Source organism: Pelecanus crispus, chromosome 10, assembly GCF_030463565.1.
Source record: "Pelecanus crispus isolate bPelCri1 chromosome 10, bPelCri1.pri, whole genome shotgun sequence".
Lineage (NCBI taxonomy): Eukaryota > Metazoa > Chordata > Aves > Pelecaniformes > Pelecanidae > Pelecanus > Pelecanus crispus.
The window spans coordinates 17,599,017-17,620,213 of NC_134652.1; the positions used below are offsets into that span (position 1 = coordinate 17,599,017).

The following is a 21,197-nucleotide window of genomic DNA, read 5'->3' on the forward strand; positions in this document are numbered from 1 at the left end:
TTTCTGGACAATATTACTAGTTTATTGAACTTGGAGAGTATTTTGATTGAAGTTATTTTCTCTTTGGTGCATTTTAATCTTCTGTACGGACTATGCAGTCAGCGATATGGTAGTTTGTGCTCTCAGGTACCTTCTGGTAAAAAGGAGTCATCTTAATAATGGAAGAATAGGTTTAATTTGTTTTCTGCAATGGAGTTCATTTCTTCTGTGGACACTGTTAACATATCTGTCTATGCTATAGCAAAGAGAAAGTTGTCTCTGAAAAGAGATGTTTGATATCCATAAGATGAAAACCAAATGTCAGAGATCTAAAAGATACAAGATTTCTGCAAGAAGCAACCCTGGAACACCCTGCAATGTATGGGATAGTATTATCGATATAGAAATATACATGGGATTACATGAATTGGAAAGTTTTCTTTATCAGCTCTACCAATATATTTTGTATTCCTTCAGAAACTGAGTACCAACATTTCTAGCAAATTAATCTCTTGAAAGTTTGATGGCCAAGCACTGGTGTCTCTCTCCTGTTATAAAGAATTCTACCACAAATGGAAATTTCTCATCTCTCCTATCAGCATGCATGTATCTCATAGAATCATAGAATCGTTTAGGTTGGAAAAGACCTTTAAGATCATCAGTCCAACCGTCAACCCAACACCACCACGCCCACTAAACCATGTCCCAAAGTGCCACATCTGGCACTATCAAATATGCAGAGTAAGTTAGAATATTTATTTGAAGCCCCTTTCTAAAATGTTGGCAGAATGTCACAATATAAAGATCTCAGTAAAATCTTTCCTAATGTATTTTGAACCCAGCTGACTTTATACAACATACAGAAGGGAAACTCTACTGACTACACAAAGAAAGAAGCTAGGAGAAAGAAAGTAAACTTATCACCATGCAAAGTAATTTTGAAGTACGTGATATATATTCTGACAGAAGTGAGTTTATTAGGTGGATCACTAGTTATCACCTGTATATGAATTTGTAAATATTATAACAGCACAATACAGGAGAGTATAGATTCAGCTAAAAGTTAGTTTCATGGCTTTAGGTTTTAGCACTAAGGTGTACTCAGGTTTTAAATGTGTTATGTGAATAAACAGACTGAATATATTCCTTTAACTTAAAGCTGAAAAGCAAGATGTTTTCATTCATTGTTATTCTGTGAAACTTTTATGCTAAACACTCCTTTAATTCATTCTGAAATAAGTTGTATTTCTTTATTGTTTAATAGAATGACCTGTAGAATTGTAACTGATAACAGAAAATGGGATTCTTTCATTATCCACTAGCAAAATTATTTCTATATTTGTTCAATGGACACAAACAGTAAACCTACTTGATTGTGCTATGCAAAGTTCAGGAAAATAGAGAGTTTGTGATAGAGGTGGGAGTTTCTTGGTTTAGTTACCAATGTTTAGTCACTATATTTTAAAGTAATACTCATTATTATGTCTGACTCTTTAGAACTTCATCTTACATGCTGAGATTAGTCTTAGAATCATCCTCCATTTACAATAGGATTAATCATAAAGAAGAAAAAAAAATCTAATGGAAATCACTAAGTACAAATGGTAATTACACAATTAATTTACTTCTAATAAAAATGTGAAAAGTTGTCCTTAAAAAGCTTAATAAAAGAGAATGTTTATATATTTTTGTGCTAAAACATGTAGCCCTCTTCAAATGTATAATATTGTAAATCATCTGCTCACTAAGCGTAAACAATTGTTTGTGCCATCTGTCTGTTGCTAACCAATTGCACTAATAAAAAAGTGCATACTCATGAAGCAATTTGTGGGCAGTTGATGAGAGAAGACTGAAATAGATGATTACAAACTATCTTAATAATACAATCAAAGCTTTTGTAGTTTACCCATAGTGATATTTCCTGGCAATGATAGGAAATTGATACAAACTTAGTCAGTGGTTGTCTGTACATAATTTAACCTGATCTGGTTATTATGGGATAGAGCACCCCCCAAAGGGGAAGAAATATTAAAAATGTAAAAAGATAAGTGAAAAAAGAAAACCAGTTAAAAAAGAATAAACCTTGAAAATTAATTGATTTAAAAGGCACTGAAAGAGATCCACCATTCAGAGAAGTTCAGGAGATAACCGTTAAAATATACCTACATCCACTTATGGTTCAAATATGTGGTAGGTCTTTTATAGACTAACTTAGAGTGTTTCCAAATACCCTAATGCAAAAGATTGTTGCAGTTTGATACACAAATTTTTATATTTAAATCTTATTCTGACTCTGTAGCCAGTAACCAATCTGAAAGGTTGAAGAGAATCATTTATCGCTACTACAGATCAAAAGTTTCTTCTGGTAGGATTTAGACCCAGTTCCCTTCTCTTAGATCCCATTTCTGCTGCTAGTAGGGAGCTCTTACTGCCTGACTGGACTCTACTGGGTGAAAAAAATGGCTCAGATATAGCTGCCTAGTTTTTGATACAGTGGCTTGTATTTTGACACAGTGGTTGTTTTCATCTCTGTTTAAGCAGGCTTAAGGGCATCTTCCCAGCCTGGGACTCCAGACTGAGATCCTGTCACAGGAATGCTCCCGAGGCACAATTCTGTCCCGTGACCTGACTGTGGTCTAAGGATATCATGATAATGACACACCAAAAAGTCTGCTGTAACATTTGAATTCAGACAATGTGAGAATAGCTTATGAAATTTTAGTGCCATTCAGTATGAATCCAGTGTCTGGTTCCCATTTGTATCAGACCTGAAGCACACTTTCAACCTAATCTCTGTTTCAGCCTGATCCTGTAAACTATCTCCAGTGTGCAAAGATAATCATATACAGTTAACCCTTCCTCTGACTTGCTAAAATTACTTCAACATAATATGAATTTTTAAACTTCCTGTACTATAATAATCAAATGTGTAGTTTATAGGGGACTGTAGATTCAGTATTCATGCTTGGACTTTAAGGAAAGTATTTTACTAATGTAATTTACAGTTTCAGCTTAATTTAAAACAGTGTCAAATAAAAAGTCTTTTCCTCTCTTTAATTATTCTTCTGACACACAAATGAATAAGCAAGTTAAGTTTCAAAATTTCAACAATCTATATTTTCACATGTAATCCCTGACTTCTGAAGTTTGAATTCCTCATAATATTCTCCATGCATTCCATTTAACTTTTCAATTCTATTTATTTCTTACATGCTCTGAGCCAGACTGACCTTTTGATTTGTCAGGTTGCATTACAGGTGATGTCCGTGTGATAAAATGTTAAAAGTAAAATTGGTACTATGATTGGTACTAGACATGCTAACCACAAAAAAAGAATTCTAAAGTGCTTTGACAAAATCCTATGATTACTTGCTTATACCACTTTGAGACATTATACAATTTTAGAAATACTCTTGTCTCAGATACTTACTGGAAAATATAAAATCAGTATGTAAGAAAAGGGTTTTTTCTTGCATAAAATAAATTTTGAATGTCAGACCATATAAATAATACTAAATTCATATGTAAAAGTTAACAGGAGTGCAGAAAAGAACTTAGTGCAAAGATTTCCACCAACAAATGGCAAGGCATTTGGGGTAGGATAAAGCAAAGAATTAAAACCCCCAAAAAGAATTGTGAAGGGGAAAGTTTGAAGGCGCAGAAAATAGGTCTTATAATGAAAGTGCCTTTCCTACAATCCACTATATGTGAAATGTTCACGATCTCTATAGACAATTAATTATACCCGTTTGGAAGCTGCTTTAGTAGAGTGTGCAATAATTAACTTTCTCATTAATGCTAAAACTAATTATAATTATAAATAATAATTACAATTTACACTGGAGTTGTCAAAGCCAGAGTGTAAGACATGGAGTTACCCAGCTATAGGTTCCAAAATGGTTTCCTACAGTACTTCTGTAAAAACAATTAGTTCTGACTAAGATTTGAGTAATACCTTGTCCTCTTTCAGTGAAACAAAAGCAACAACAGCATTTAAAAATTTTTCTTCTAGCTCTTTAGATCACACATTTTCATTAACAGGGACCTTCCTCTTGCACTGGTAATTTGTAATGGTATGTATATTCTAATCACCTGTGAAGCTGGTTATGGAAAGTACTTTCATTTAAGTGTGTGCTTATTGTTACTAATTTCAATGAGTTGCTTATCCATTTAAGATACGTTTTTCCATGTTCAGGATGCATGTGTACAGAACTTTTCAAGGAAATAAGATCAGCTAAGGAAATTTAGAATTCAGAGTAATGTATAGAATTTGTGAACTCAATTAAAATGTAATACAAAATTAAAATACTTCCTGCAACTTAATCATACAGAAGATGGTTACTTTTGATTAATTTTTCTGGTCCAGTCTATCAGACTAAATGTTCCCCAGTCCAGATATTCTTTCATTTACTTCTACGTTAAAAAATTGCACAAATGTTTTTGACTCTCCTGTTGAGAAGATTCACATTGAAATGTTCCATAACCATATACACCATATTGCCATTACCTCTCCCAGTTACTATCCTTATCTCAAATTGCTTGAGCCCCACTTCAGGTGCCAGAAAGGACTGTGACCCTGGCTGGATGCCAAGTGCCCACCAAAGCCACTCTATCACTCCCCTTCTCAACTGGAAAAGGTAGAGAAAATATAATGAAAAAGCTCATGGGTCGAGATAAGTATGGGGAGATCACTCAGTAATTACCGTCACGGGCAAAACAGACTCGACATGGGGAAAATTGGTTTAATTTATTACCAATCAAAACTGAGTAGGAGACAGGAGTGAGAACATGTGTAGGGTAATGAGAAATAAAACCAAACCTTAAAACACCTTCCCCTGACCCCTCCCTTCTTCCCAGGCTCAACTTCACTCCTGATTTTCTCTACCTCCTCCCCCTGGGCAGCACGGAGGGATGGGCAATGGGGGTTGTGGTCAGTTCATCACACGTTGTCTCTGCTGCTCCTTCCTTCTCAGGGGGAGGACTCCTCACACACTTCCCCTGCTCCAGCATGGGGTCCCACGACAGGAGACAGTCCTCCATGAACTTCTCCAACATGGGTCCTTCCCACAGGCTACAGTTCTTCACGAACTGCTCCAGCGTGGGTCCCCCATGGGGTCACAAGTCCTGACAGCAAACCTGCTCCAGCCTGAGCTCCTCTCTCTCCACGGGGCCACAGGTCCTGCCAGGAGCCTGCTCCAGCACGGGCTTCCCAGGGGGTCACAGCCTCCTTCGGGCACATCCACATGCTCCAGCATGGGGTCCTCCCTGGGCTGCAGGTGATATCTGCTCCACCGTGGGCTTCCATGGGCTGCAGGGGCACAGCCTGCCTCACCAGGGTCTTCATCATGGGCTGCAGGGGAATCTCTGCTCCGGTGCCTGGAGCACCTCCTCCCCCTCCTTCTTCACTGACCTTGGTGTCTGCAGAGTCATTCCTCACACATATTCTCACTCCAGCTGCACTTTGTGTCCTGGGGTTTTGGCGGGGTTTTTTTCCCATCTTAAATATGTTATCATAGAGGCGCTACCACTGTCCTTGATTGGCTTGGCTTTGGCCAGCACTGGGTCTGTCTTGGGGCTGGCTGGCATTGGCTGTATTGAACATAGGAGAAGCTTCCAGCAGCTTCTCACAGAAGCAACCACTGTAGCCCCCCCCTGCTACTGAAACCTTGCTATGCAAACCCAAGACAATGAAATACTAGCCAACAAACCCAACAAAATACTGTTGCATTTTGTGCCACAAAACATTGTGTATTTTGATGTACAATGTGCCACAGTAATTTTGTATTTTTTTTTCTAGAGTGTAATAACTAGTAGGTTGATAGGCATCATAAATGTCTCACAAATTATGTTGGCATCATCATTTCCATCATGGTTTCCTCTAACTTCCCAGCGCACATTGCTTCTTAGAGAGTATTACAGCACTCTCCTATATGATGGACTTTGAGTATGTCCATGTCATATAGATTAGTACAAGATCTTTTTTTTTTTTTTTTCAATCTCTAGTTTTTACAACTGCAGAAAACATGCAATAAAGAAAACACTGCCAAGTGAAGCAGGACACCACCAAACAAAACTTAATTTCTCACTTTTATATGTATGGCATATTACAGTGAGACACTGGACTCAATGCTGGAATACATGATATTATAGCTTATTTTGGTTTCCAAATATTTTTTGCTCCAAGTGTTGTAAAATATATCATGATTAAACATCTAGATCAAGACATTTCATGTTACACATCAGAATTTGCCCTGTTCCTTTTCCTTTGGGAACTGGATATTTTTGCCCATTTTTCTCTTTTGCCTATTCTTTTCTTTGTGTGTCTTAGCACCCTTTGGGATACTAATGCATTTTGCTGTTCTTGTATTGGATATTGATATTCATTTGAGAATTTGCCCTGGGAACTTATGGGAAAGTTTGCTTGGGTGTAAATTCTGTATATTGATTTTACAGTAACCATTGTAGGTCTGTTTCTTCTTTCTCCATGGGTAGGTTGTTGGTACTGTCACAAAAGGATATCTTATGTGACGTAGGGATTTTAAAGTTTATTATATTTTACTTGCTCCACCCCTTTATATTTATTCTACATGGTTTTTTATCTTTAAAATATAGTTTTAAATTTTATCCTATAGTGTGTTTTATTGTGATTTAGAATCTATCCAGATGTATCGTATCTATTTATTCAATATTCTGAATAATCACATTCATTATATTTTTTACATTTAAAAAGAATTTTTTTTTATATTCTTCTTCATTCTTAGACATAATATCTAGGAGGTATAGAAAAGTAGTTGTTCATATCTCTCTTATTACAGCCATTGAGTCCTTGTTTTAGAATAAAATTTAAACTAAGTAAAAGCATTTAGTACTGAGAAAAGATCTGGGAAGAATTTCCACTTATTTTGAATTACAGCAATATGATATATATAAACTAGTACTTTCTGTGGAGGCATTCATTTTTTTGCAGGTGTGTTTAGATTGTACACTGAGTACTAGCTATGGAAAAAGCTGCAAGGTCTGTTGTACAGTTGATTAGATGGGTTTAATTTCAAAATCAAAACCAGACAAGACAAACTGCCCCTCTCTTTCTTCTTCCAGAATGCTCAAATCACGCATTTGTACATATATATACCTCTTACTACTGTTCCTTCTGGAACAATGTCTTTATATATTTATGCCTACTATGACATCTTCAACATTTGTAGTTTGGTATTCTATGTTCAATATACCTTCTTTTCTCTGCACATGTTTCCATGGTCTTTTATAATGTGGATGGCTAGCTGCTCCTACAGATCTTCTAAACGCTGAGAAAATGAAACAGTACCAAAATACTATTCATGCATGTGTGACAAATGTCGATTATGTTAGGTATACAGAAAGGTTTCTACAATTCTGATATTTGTTTAACATATGTTTTAACATATAAATATTAATCTACATTATGTTTCTTGAAAATAGGGAAAATTTATTGTCTCACTTTTTTCTGTTTCATAGGTGCTTAGAACAAACTGTAAAATGTGTAATTACAAGCTCATGTCCCTTTGTATTTTATCATGCCCTTTACCACTTCTCTTTTAGCAGATAAAAAGCTTATTCTGCAAATAATATCAGCCACCTGGAAGTGTTTTCTGAGTTTCATGTTTCAGAGACAAGTATTATGTTTAAAACTTAAAGTTATTTAACTGGTTCTCCTTTAATGCTATGTACAGTTTGGACTTCTAACTTGTATATATATGAAGAAGAGAAAGGAAATCTGAATAGCTTGAAGAGAATAAATACAAGGACAAAAGCACTGTGAAAATTACCAACTTGTATTTGATAGAAAATTTTGTTATTTCAACTCATGTTTGCTTTCTTGTGAAACAAGCTTCTGTTCCTGGACAGGCATGAATCATATTGATTTTATGTTTGCTGTCAATGTATATCTGAGAGATATGCTGTCACTCTCTCATCCACAATGGTTGGGTAAAAGACTGTTTTCTTCTGATTTTCTGCACCATTGCTCTTGTTACAGAAAAGTTCTCTTTGGGATTTCCCAAAGAGCATTGTAAGATTAGTTTCTTTGTTATAAACTATCAGGCTCCTTCATGTGCATTCTGCTATTAAATAATAGTTCGTACATTAATTAAGATAAATCTCATAACAAAACCACTTTGACACTGTAACAGTTAATAACACAGTACATTAGTTGTTAAAACATATTTTAAGTTAACTTAACAAAGGTAATAATGAACAAGTAGAATACTGAGTACTAATAAAATTCCCAGTTCTGCATTGACATTTGAGGAATTATACCCCGACTCTAATTTTCTTACTGTACTAATAAGCAACTTCTTACATTTTTTATAGAACTGTATGTAAGTTGAATATTTTCAACTACTGTTTTCTAAATTCTTCTTTCTAATGCCTATTTTATTTTCACTGAGGAAGATTGATGCCAGCTAACAGAACATACTTCAACATCCAAAAAACAATTTCTTTTTTTTTCTCAAAACCTTTTTCAGTACATGGCTGTTTAGCTAATTGATTGCTACCTATTCTTGCTGTTACAGAAGGCATTTCCAATTTCTAAATTGATAAATTTAGGAACTGTAGAAGTGTGTTTAAAAGTTTTCCTCTTTTTTTTTTTTTTTTTTTTGTCCCTGGGTTGGTTTGATTTCTGTTGGATTATGTTGCACCACAAATAGTTTGATGATGACAAAGAGTCAGTAAAATAGATTGCTTTGATGATTATCAGGTGATATGGCTGGATTTTTTTTTCACAATGTGGGTTCTTCTCCTGGAAACTCTAATTGTTTCCTGACTTTCCAGTCTCCAGCTGTATGTGATAATCAGGGGGAAATGGCCAATGGCACAGAGGTGAGGAGGTTCCTTTTGGAGGATTCAAACTCTGCACATGGCATAAAGGTGCTCACTGAAAGGTACAGTCTTTTTCCTTACAAAAGTGACAGTGTTGGCTAGAGCTCTTAAGGATCTGGTCTGCTCAGGGAAAATGCAGCAGTATATGAGGTTATGTATCAAAAATTTTTTGAGTCGTTTTTGGTTTTGTGGATGTAGAGGGATTAATCTATGTGATTTTCTATGTGGTGGTTAGGACCCTATAATTTTTATGTTCTGGGAGTTTTCCAGAGAATGAAAGTGTGTGTGTATATATATCTCTCCAGATGGATAGTTGTTACTGAATATGTAGTGAAAGACAGTAATGGAATGCAAATTTTCAGCCCAGCAATTGGGTATGTTATGTCTGCATTTTAAGCACAGTGTAGACCTAGGGGTGCAATTATAGAAGAGGTATTGTAGAATATCTCTTTTAAAGTGACTTATGAAGAGACTACTATACCAGTGAGTTAATTAATGAAAAGACTAGTATGCTTCAGAACTGTCTGCATGACACAGGAAGTGAAATTTGAGTTAAAATACTACTGCCAATACTGCCTTGCTGTTTATGAGGAAATTCCTTAATTGGGTAGAGTGCTGTTTCTATGTTTTTGGTGAGCTTAGCTGGGAGAAAGAATTGACTTTGATTTTTTTTGTTACTTCCAAAAAAAGCATAAGGATACAAAAGAAATCTGCCAAGTTTCTTTTTTGGGTTAAAAGATTCAATATTTCCTTATTTCATTGACTGTTATCACTTTGTAGAACTTGAGAGATATTTTGTATCATGGTGAATCCAGAAGTACTTAGCATATTCTGACTTGTCAATCCAAAAATATATATAAAAATCTGTGAAGTAAAAAAATTTCTTGCAGTAGTTTTTGATTTAATACAGTGACACTCACTAAAAATACGTAGATGAAATAATGATGAGAGATTTTATTATTACTATTGTTTTAAAAAGCAAGGTAAAGTTCTGGCATTCTCCACTGTATGAAAAGAATGGTAAATTTGTGTGCATCTACAAGCACACATGCACATACCCCTGCGTGTATATAAATGACTTTATTACATAATTTTAAAGCAAGCTTCATGATTTTGGGGACTGGAGCCCTGGTTCCTTTGTGTATGGGGTTAGCAACAGTTATTCTAGAAGGAATAGTGCACACATGGACAAGTAATATTATGTGTTTATGGTGCCTATAAGCTATTGGAGTTTGATCTATTTTCTGAACTTTGGGAATGTCTCCTAAAAAAAATAGAGAGGGAAAATGAAGTAGAAAAGAGTGAGTGAAGGAGAGGGGAAAAATAGTTAACTTAGTAGAATCAGTTTGCTGGGTTTACAGTCCTCATGAGATCGTTCTCTGCTCTGTTAAAATGTACATTGTTGGAGGGTGTGGGAAGAGGGAGAGATTTGGTGATGGGGGAAGAAAGAGTTTTTTGTTTTTAAAACACAAGACAAGACTTGTGTTATTAGGAGAGTTGACTGAGACTGTGATTATTCATTCTTCTCTGCCATTTTAGACTGAACGCCATGTCTTATGCTTTTAAAATGGGATGTAAGAGTGCATGGCTACTGTTCCAGTGGCATCTCACAAACATGAGCATAGTATTTCTTGAGCCCATCTCAATGAGAAATTGATTTTTAACTAAATGAATGTTGATATGCTGATTCATGTTGCTATTGGGAAGTCTTCCTGCATTATTGATTTATGTATGGTTGGCATAATATATATTAAATATATAAAGGAAGGGTTGTAAATTAGTTAAACTGTTATTTAACATAGTACATACAGACCTGAAAAGTACAGATATGATCATAGCATAGCTACCTGACTGTGAGTTATAAAAATCACATCTTCAAAATTCCATAGTTCTACATAAGACTTAATTCATTATTCTAAATCATTGCTATTGTACTCCCAAACTGTCAGTGAAGGAATTTACAGGTGTTAATTGACTTTCCAAATTGTCAATGAAGGATACTGTTTTTAATGTCAGATTAGTTTTTAATGAAGTACTTATGCTCTGTTTTACAGAGAAAGGAATTATAAATAGATAATCATTGTATGACTTTATACACAGTCACTCTAAGTGAAGTTAATTTGCTTCACTATCTTTTTTTTAGGGAATGAAACTCATACGCAGCTTTGCTTTGTTTCTGAGAGAACTTCATCATGAAATACAGACAATTAGATTTCTTTAATGAACTTGAGAAAAACAGATGGTTTTAAGTGACTTTTCATCCAGGCCTTGTACCAATTTCTTCTATTGGTATCAATAAGTTACTAAAAAGTAATTAAAAAAAAATACTAATCATAAGTTACAACTGTACTTACGATAGCTAGAAAGATTCAGTACTTCAGTAAGAAACTTGAATCTAATGTTCTTTCAACTGTTAGTGAAAACTGTTGAATTTAGGTATATAAGGAGAGCCAGGAAGGGTCAGTCCAAAGTTCAATTTAGCCTTGTTTCCTGCCTCTAGCAGGAGTTTAATAAGCTAGATGCTTTGGGAGAAAAATACGTAGAGAAAAGGAAACGCAGTAGTGCTTTTCGTTTGTGTCCACTTCTGTATGCCTTACGGAATTCCTCAACAACAGACTATATCCAGAAGATTGTCAGTACAGAAAATTGGTTCCTTCTTTGGAAAAATAATGATCTGAAGTTTTGAGACATCTTAATGGATTAGGTCTTACAGTACCACACTTGTTATTTATTCACTAAATTATATTATATATGTTCTTAGATGTAGAAGTAGTTCTTTTTCTTAATGTGCCATGAATGCAAACGTAAAAACCTGAGAACAGCAGTGATGATTGTTAAAAAGCCAACATCTGTTAATGTCCTCTCTGTATGCATGCAAATATATATTCATACACTATCAAACTGCACTCCTGGATGTTTTCTGCCATTAATCCTTGTACTGAACCTTTTCATGCATCCTGTGTTACTGTTTAAAAAAAAAAAACAAACAAAACCTCACCAATTGTTTTAGATCAAAACAGGCTGGAGGCTATGAATTATGGATAGACAAGATAACACTGATTTGTATTCTTTTGCTAAATTTAGATTAAAGCCCCTCAGACCAAAAGTCTGATGAACCAGAATTGAAAAACACAATGGCTAATTCAATATGTACAGGTCATACAGTAGATGTAACAGCTGTGTAGTGTATGCTTCACTGACCAGCATATGCTGCAACTCCGAAAGAAAAAGAATGAGCTTAGGACTTGACACTTTAAAAACAACAACAACAAAAAACCCCACCAAAACAAAAAACTGCCAAACCAACCGCAAAAAACAACAACAAAAAACACATTTCTGTGACATTACAGAAAGCCTCCTGTATTTCATAAGCTCACTTTGATCAGTACTGTGTAAAGTGCTTAACAGATTTGAAACTCTTACTAAATATAGTCTATCAAAGTTGCATATAATTATCAGACTCATTGAACTGAAGAGTTATTTACAGCAATGTTGTGTTTCTTCAGCCTTCTGATGATAGCAGTCATCTGCAGAAATGCCAAATGCCACAGAACATCAAATATACTGTTTAAGTGGTATTGATCGTTTAAATGTGTACATTCTTAATTTCCATATAAAGTAGGATTACATATGCATTCCAAACTATTTTATTACCAGCTCCTGTTCACCAGAACAATGGTTTTCAGTCTCTGTGGGCTTTCAGTGTATTTGATTGATTTGGCATCTATATTTTAATCCTTTTCAGAAATTTCATGTCTGATTTAAGTGAAGTCTGTAGTAAGTAAATATCTAACAGGATTATGTGTCAGAATGTATGTATTATATTTGAAATAAAGTGCATCTTCCCCTTAGAGTTTAGCTTAATTCCATCAAATAACAAATCGAATCAAATGGTAGAATCAAGCTTCAGCATTAAGTTTTCCTCCACAGTGCAATTGCTAGAGTTTCTTTAAAGAAGGAACTTTCAAAGAGGATCAGACTCACTGGGTACCTTTTGCTACGGTGTTTCTCAGTGGTTTGTTTCTTGGGGATTCATTAAAGTGTGGAACATCACTCTAGACATAATTGAAAACTAGCAGTGAATGTTAAAATCTGTTGATAGCTGACTGTCCGCAATAAATACTCAGAAAACCTACTGCTGTACTATGTGGGCCTGATTTACCATTGTACAATCCCAATGGAATCACTCCACTGAAAAAGGAGTCTGTATTTAGTTTGGCTAATGATCTGAGAATTCCTGGAAATATCTTGCCCCATTTGTTATCACTTTAAAAAAAACCAAAGCAAACATAAAGTGACTAGGGCACTATTTTTTATCTTCATTTTTAAAACTGTAAAAGGTTATCTTTTTCTTTTAGCATTAGGCTCAGAGATGCTTTAATACATGTCAAAATAAAATCATCAGTGAAAGTAAGATAATTCAGTAAGTACTGAGACACTACAAGCATGAGCTGGTAACCAGCTGCTACTCGTAATTATCTGTTCATCCTTGATAGGCAGTAATGTATTTGTTCAGGCTTATGCTAGTAGTAGTTGCTTATGTAGTAGACATGCCCTGGCAATCCTGCTTCTTCTAAAACACTATTACCACCAGGAAGAGTAAGGTATCTAGATGATGATTTTCTTTCCGATATGCCTTCTGTTTTCAGGAACATGTATACAGTTGATAGGAGATACCGTGAAATCAGCAAATACATGGTATCCTTGAAAGTGGTACAATAGTAAAATTCATTGACCTTACATATCAGTCCAAATAATGGAAGTTTTTAATAATTATTAAGATCTGAGAATAAACTTCCTTTAAAATGAAATGGGTGTTCTGCAACTGGGCTGTAGGTAGAATAAAAAATGAAATATACCTTCTGTAGGTGAAATGTGCAGATGTCATGTGAAGCTGTTATATAACCTGAAGAGTGAGGGAGGAGATGTTTATTCAGCTCAGTGAACAAGTACTGGAAGGAGGTTCACAACTTTAGGACACTAAATTAAACATCATCAGTGCAAGAAGGGAACAGGCTACAGATTCACATACAGCTCTGGTGATGTCTTCACACAACTACAAAGAAGAAAAAAGTGTCGGAAAACTTTTCTAGCACCAGAACTCTTAAGAACTCTTTCTCATGTTGTGTCATTAGCTCTTGTGCTGTTGTGAAAGCATACCACGGTAATTTGCAAAGAAGATATAATGGTACCAACTCCATTTTACTTAACAGTTGAAAGGGCTTGAGAGACCAGAAGCCTATCTCCTCTGTAGGTTTCAATATGTATATATTGAAATAATGCACCAAAATTGAAATAATACATAAAAAATGCGTTAAAAATGAATACGTTCTGAGTTGCTGAAGAGATTATTTTAGACATAACAGTTTCTAGTGGCACTCTATGCGTCATTTCTTCATTTCCCTTTGTACTCAGTTTAAGGGTTTTGTCTACATGCAGACACTGGGGAAAATCAATCTGAATGAATTTTGAAAATGTTTAAGTGAAACTGTAAGTAGACACCCTTATCCAGAATGAAAGTAGCTTTAATTCAGTTGAGCTGAATTAAATTAATTTGGAAATGAATTCAGCTAAATTGAATTAAGACCACTTAGTTATGAAGGAAAGTATCAACAGAAATGTCTAAATAAAGTTTATTCATTTACATTAAATTAAGACTTTTAATAACTTGTTGTAACTTTTCTTGATCATCCCTTGCACACATTCTCAACACACGTACACTCTAGATTTTCCTGAAACTTTTCTTGCGGAGTGTGAGACACTCATTCTGTAATGCTTCTGCCATGTAGAACGAATTTGACTTTGTTTGCTTAATCAGTCTTGAAAACATAGATATTTTTCCTCTCCCTCTTTCTCTGTTTCACCTTGTTATTGCATTCTGGTTGAGTGTTTTCTTCTGTTAAGCGATGCAGGAGGACTGGCTGACCTCTCATTATCCCAATAAGAAATAAGGTAGATCATTTAAACTGTGGAACTACATACTGAAAAATGCTGTACGCTTTTTATCATATGGCTGTAGCTCTAAAAGCTATGTTACAGCTGAAATGGAATTTGCAAAATGCAATGTTCAGAAATTGTTGGGAAGGTTTCAGAGTCTAAATGCATGCTCAGGATGATTTGCTTGACCGTAACATCTTTGAGATGTCTTTATCAACAGTTTCATACTGTTATATAATAGTAGCTTTCTCAGTAATTATCTTAGAATAGAATCATAGAATTGTTTAGGCTGGAAAAGACCTTTAAGATCATCCAGTCCAACCATTAATCTTACAGTCCCTTGCACTCTTAAACAAAAATAAATTTAAAGTGAAAAAAAAATTAAAGGATAGAAGAAATGATTCAGGTATTTTTTATGATCTATAAATAGCAATAAAATGAAAATGCAGTAAGTATAAATCTACTGGAGTTATGTCATATAACAGGGTCACGCAGCCAACCCAGGCAGAGCACAGCATAAAATTTAATAAAAATACATATTAATTCCTCAAATTTCATCTCTGTAGAGTAAACAAGCACATAAGTCTACAGAACTGAATGAAGGAAAACTTATCAGTGAGGAGCCTCAGGTGCATAAAATTTTCATAAAGCTGCTGACAGCATGTGTCAAGATATCCAGCTGCTTTTGTCAACTTATATCTGTTTATATTTTCCTATGGTATTGGCTCCTAAGTACTTATTTTGTAGTACAAGCACCTTATAACCCTTAAGCAGCAAGATAAATGCTTAGAGCTGATTCAGTTAGACTCCTATTTGGAGTAAATCCTGCTCCTGCCTGCCTAATCACAGAAAGTTTTGCTGGCTATGTGGCTATGGCTTGTAAAGAGGCATAAATCTCATACTGTTTGAAAGAAGTGCTTGCATTTTCAGGTTGATCATATCTAACTGTATTCAGACAAACTTGTTGGAATTTGTTGTATTCCTACAGGTTGTGAGACTTGCAGAGTAGGAAGAGAGTTAGAGTAGTGAATCCATTGGACCTGTACCTGTTACCCAATCCATGGCAAAGTGCAGGAGCATTACAGTGGTAAATCCTGCTTCAGTCATTATTGCCATAGGATGGACAGGCAATCTTTCCTGACTGACTTCCCAGAGCATTAGATATACACAAATCCATAATAAGAGAAGAATCTTGTGTGAAGAAGTTAATTTGTTTTAAGACCAGCTACTCTGTGAAATCCATGTGCTCTGACGTCAAGTCACAATGCCATCCTCTTTCTTTTTTAAATACTACCCCTTACAATGTTTTGAAGAATTAGTCTTTTTAAAAAATAATATGTTGCTATTTTTTTACCCTTGCCTAAGAATTCCTTAGAACTTAAATCAGACCCTCTGAAGCCTTGGCCATAACAAATTTGCTTATTGATTGAGCAAATCTAGAATAATCACTACAAATTAAGATAATTAGAACTGTTTTCTCTTTCACTACTTTTTCAATATCTTCTATGACATTTTTATTTCTCTTTCCTGTACTGTGATGTTTATTATGTCCTTTTTTTAAAGGATTTTTTTTCCATTGATTCTGTTTTCTCTAGAGGAAGGCAATGCATTAGAAACTAATCAGGTAATTTGGTTTTTTCCAATAATGTACTAATGCACTGCTTATCACTTAAGCTAATCTGTAGTTCTTTTGGGCTAGTTTTGATTTTTTTCCTTCTCTTGGCAAAAGAAGCTGTCGGGCACATCTTGCCCTTCAGCTGCTTGTGATGCTTCTGCTTATGCTCTGCAGATAAGGTGAATGCCATTCTATAATTGGCAGAAAACCTCATGATAAAGATGGTCCTGGTAAGGGTTAAATACACATTTCCATTTTTGCAGTGCAGAAATTTTCAGGAAATTGGTGGTTTATTACCATATAAAGACAGAAAGTCATCTATTGAGTGCTGTGTGGCTCCCTTAGGCAGAGAAGTATTTGAAAGGTCTATGTTATAGGGTTTTTTTCTGATTTTATTTTTTGTAATACAAACTGAAAGTTTGGTAAAAGAATTATATTTTCAGTAACTATAAAAATTGATAGTTGTGATTGCCCAAAGTTAAAATTATTTTGGAAGTGGGATTTTTCAATTAAAATCTAAAAAAATTCCAGCAGGAATTTTAGACATGATAAATGTAAAAGGTTTTGCTGAATTGTTTCAATAAGTTTTAATTGTTTGAATATTCTTCCCATGATTCTCTGAGCAAAATATAATACTATACAAAGTAGTAGGCAGACTGTATATCATGTTTGTATTTGGTAAATTAAAAAGATGTCTGCTGGGGGAAAAAAAAGGCAGTTTGGTGCTTTTCTTGAGTGTTTGCTTAGCTCACAATCAAACTAAAACAACGTAATTGCTGGAAAAGCATTTTTGAACATGAAGACTCAACTGAGCAGAGGCAGTTACCTTGACAAGTGATGAAGCAACAGAAAGAAGATAATACACAGTTGCCTCTGTAAATCTCCACAGAGGAATCTCCATGTCACCTAACGATTTCCCTGAGCTCCCCAAGTAAAACAGCTGAGAACAAGTAGGTCCCTCTAAAAAGCAATTTAGAGCACCTGTCTTAGACTCCAAATGTCACAGCTAACCCCACATTTACTGAAGCTCAAAGTTTTGGTACTTAAATACAGTGGTTTCATATACTCACTGCTCTTTGCAACCACTCTCCAGTACAGAGTAACTCAGAAAAACTTAGTTAACAATGATAACTGATGGACATGAGTTCTCTCTGTGTATCTTTATCCAGATGCACATAAAATTTTAAACCTTTATGACTATCAGTGGTGATGCTTACATCTCTCACTTTAGATACAGCTTCTTACAAAGATTCCAAATTATGTTTGTCACAGCAATAATGACATCAGCTTAGGCACCTACTTTATGAAACTATTAGCAAACAGGTTTGGGGGGAAGTTTTTGGACAAATTTATTGGCCAAACACTTCCATCTTTTTCTTCAAAGAACTGAACAAAGATTTCTCAGGTGACAGAATACAGTGTTGCACTGTCTTGTGATTCTGATCTCAATTTTCAAAAGACAAGAATTAGGGAAGCCTGCATTATATTTAGTATTGATACTATTATTTATTTTTTTAATACAGTGAAAACCTAATTCACATTGTTAGAGACCAAATCTTGTCATGAGTTCCTTTTCACAGCCCAACATAAATATTGACAAAGGTTAGTATAACATTGGCAAAGTTATTAAAATGTTGAAAGCATACAGGTCATACAAGAAACGACCTGTAACTTTGAGAAAAAGAATCAAATTAGCTCTGAACACAGCAATATCTTTATTAACATTCTACTCAGCAATGTATGTATGCTTTTAAAATTGTACACACAGTGGATAATGCATGTAAAATAAATCAAAGGTGTAAGTTTTAACTGGTGTGTCAAGTGCTTTGAAAAGAGATTGATGCTGAGATAAAAACTACTGCTGCTTGTAGGACACAAGGGAAATTTCTTGCATCAAGAGGATGAGTCCATTTTTACCTCTGATAAATATATGGTAAACTTCGAGTAATGGAGATGCAACTTAATTTTTTTGACAAGTAACATGCATCATTTTGAAAAGGGGAGGAGGATCTTATTAGCTGCCTAGGTTATCAAATAATGCTCTGTCAAAAAATTAAGTATAGTTTAACAAGGTTTCTTAAAATAGAGTTTGAGGTTAAAATCTGAATTCTAATGAAGAGCAGGGATTCACAATGTTTTCAGGGAAATAGGATGTTATTCTGATTCGAGAAGTCTGTGAGAGAGGCATGGTACAATGTCCTCCTTCTAGCAAAATAGTCGAGTCTAACCTACTGGTACTGTTCCAGGAATTTTATATAAAGATTGACCTGTGGCCTTAGTATTTTGAGAAATCATGCATGTCTAGTATAATGGGAAAAAAGGGGAAATTGTGGTTGTTGCTGTATACCAGTAATACACCTTATCAGGGCTTCATGGGAAGGATTTCAATGGATAGAAAGTGGTATTTCCAGACGTTTTGGGAGAATTTGAGAGGTAGGAGCCATAGGCAAAGTATATTTCAGTAATAAAGGAATTAAAAAATTTAATACAATTAATAACACTAAATTATGTGCAATTTACTTCAGCTTTCATGTTTGGGAAAAAAAAAAGCAGCATGAATTTTGACAGAGAACAAAATTATACTGATCGTTAAAATTATTGTAAATTTTACCCTTTACAACTTTCTTCAGTTGCCTTTTGGGGAAGCTCTATTCTTTTTCTTTTTCCCATGATCTCCCAACAGTTCAACCAAGATAATGATGTGTAGATAAGACTTTCAAACTTCACAGGTAAAGTAAATCTTTTAGCTCACATTGAAATCTTTGCAGCAAACTTGGAAAGCCAGCCAAAATATTACACCTATGTTATGTACAACATTAACCAAGCAGCCTTCAATTAATGTGTTTAGTATTCACCTGTTTACTTTTGCATCACTAGTGTTTTTGTTGTGAAAGCACTAATTATTTTCCTTCAAATTAAAGAAATTCAATGCATAATCATTAGGGAGACTCCTTGGAGACCATCTCAATAACAGCTAGATAGATAATTAGAAAACAACTAGATTAAATAGTTGGGGAAAAAAATGATACAGAGTACACATTAAGCCAAAAGTACTTTTTGTTGTTGAATTGCTCTAGATTCTTTTTACTCAGCAAAGATTTTGTATTATTTAAATATGTGCAATATAAACCGTGTAAAAATAGCTCAGCAACTGCTCCATTAAGTTTTATAAATACCTAAATTACAATAACTACTACCACTGATGTAAGTTAAGAGAAGCTGAATAAAACTTTACTCATTATATTTCAGAGTTTAATAACAACATGCTTCAGTCCTAATATATACAAATAAATAAAAAAAATTGTTATTGTAATGAAATAGGATAAAAGATGTGCACATTCATAGTGCATTTACTGTGCATAGTTTACTAGAAAATAATCATAAAAGCCCTCCAGAGGTGCTAACAAGAACTGACCAACAGAGTACCAGCATTCACCTATTGTACAGCTGTTGAAAAACATCTGTCCAGTCATTCTGCCAGTCATATATTTAAACAATAGAATAGCTTTCTTGTTATTTTGTAATTCTCTAGTCCTTCTATAGGTTCTTTGATCTCTGATTATTTGCAACAATTCAATATAGTTGTGGTAAAATATATTAATTGGCACGTGCATATTTTTCTGCTTTCCTTTGACAAAGGTTAGTTCATATCAGGCTAATAATTTTCAATTGTTAGATATTCATGCAAGTCAGCCAAAGAGAAATATTAAACCTTTTATTTTCCTCATTACTGGTAATGGGGGGGGGGGGGGGGGAGGGGGGGAAATGACTCATGTTACCAACATTATAAACCACAAATCCTTTTCTTGAAAGGACTGTGATTAAGGAAGGTGTGCCCGCTAGTGCCTGCTCCTGGTTTGTTTGCATTGTTGACTCTATGCTGGTGCTTTCTGCTTTTCTTACCGCTGCAGGCTGTAGAAAATAGAGGTCTGTTGTGTCATTAATCTTTTTAGAAGTGGTCTGGCTTTTTCTTCTTTTTCTGAAGTGTTCACTAGATCAAATTTAGGTGGAGAGGCTAATAATAAATAATTATACTTGGTGTAGCTGATGCATTCTGTGCTGACCCTATCAGCATCAAAGAGATTTAGTATCGATAAGGCCAAGTGATGGACAAAATCATGTTATAAAGTAAAATATAACCTCTCTTAAAGCTTCAATATTACTAACTGTTACCAGAGAAATAAATCTGAGGTTTAGATACCCACAGTTTTATAAGAAGTGAGATATTTATCACTGCCTTTCATCTCTAGAAATATCTACCACCTTTTTCTGATTAAGAATTGATGGACTCAGGTGTGAGCAGGCCTGTTACTGTGAAATTATATATATCTATACATGGTTTAGGCCTGTCTGATATCAGATGGCTATTTTCAAGACTACTTACAGAAAATTAGTTTGCACTAACAGAAAATAGGAGTTGAAAGTTTTAAAATATGCTTGCAGTAGTTAGCCTATAAATGATGCATTGAAAGTGTTAGTTTTGAAAGGGGTGAATAATTGATATGCAAATAAAGCTGAAGTCTGTTCACAGAAAAAAAGCATTAGAATTTTTCTTAAGTTTTATGTAAATAATTTCCTTACTGTTGTAGTTGTCATAGGTTTGATGTAAAATATTTACATAATACAAATTACACTATGCCCTACCTACTTTTACATGATGAGCAGCTAGCAATCTCATAGAACAGGAAATTTTACTGCTGCCCTTTCTTCCAAGCATTTAGATTAGTTCCATGTCTTTTTCAAAAGCTTGAAACGAATTCACTTTTTAATGCTTTGTGGTTTACCATAATATATAAAGAAATTGTGA

General features: G+C 34.7%; 1 protein-coding gene across 1 annotated transcript in view; it reads left to right on the forward strand.

Moving 5' to 3' along the window:
- LOC104032468 (adhesion G protein-coupled receptor A3) overlaps nucleotides 1-21,197 on the forward strand; it is a 285,114-nt gene that overhangs the window by 160,676 nt on the left and 103,241 nt on the right. The gene's annotated exons all lie outside the window — the stretch shown is intronic.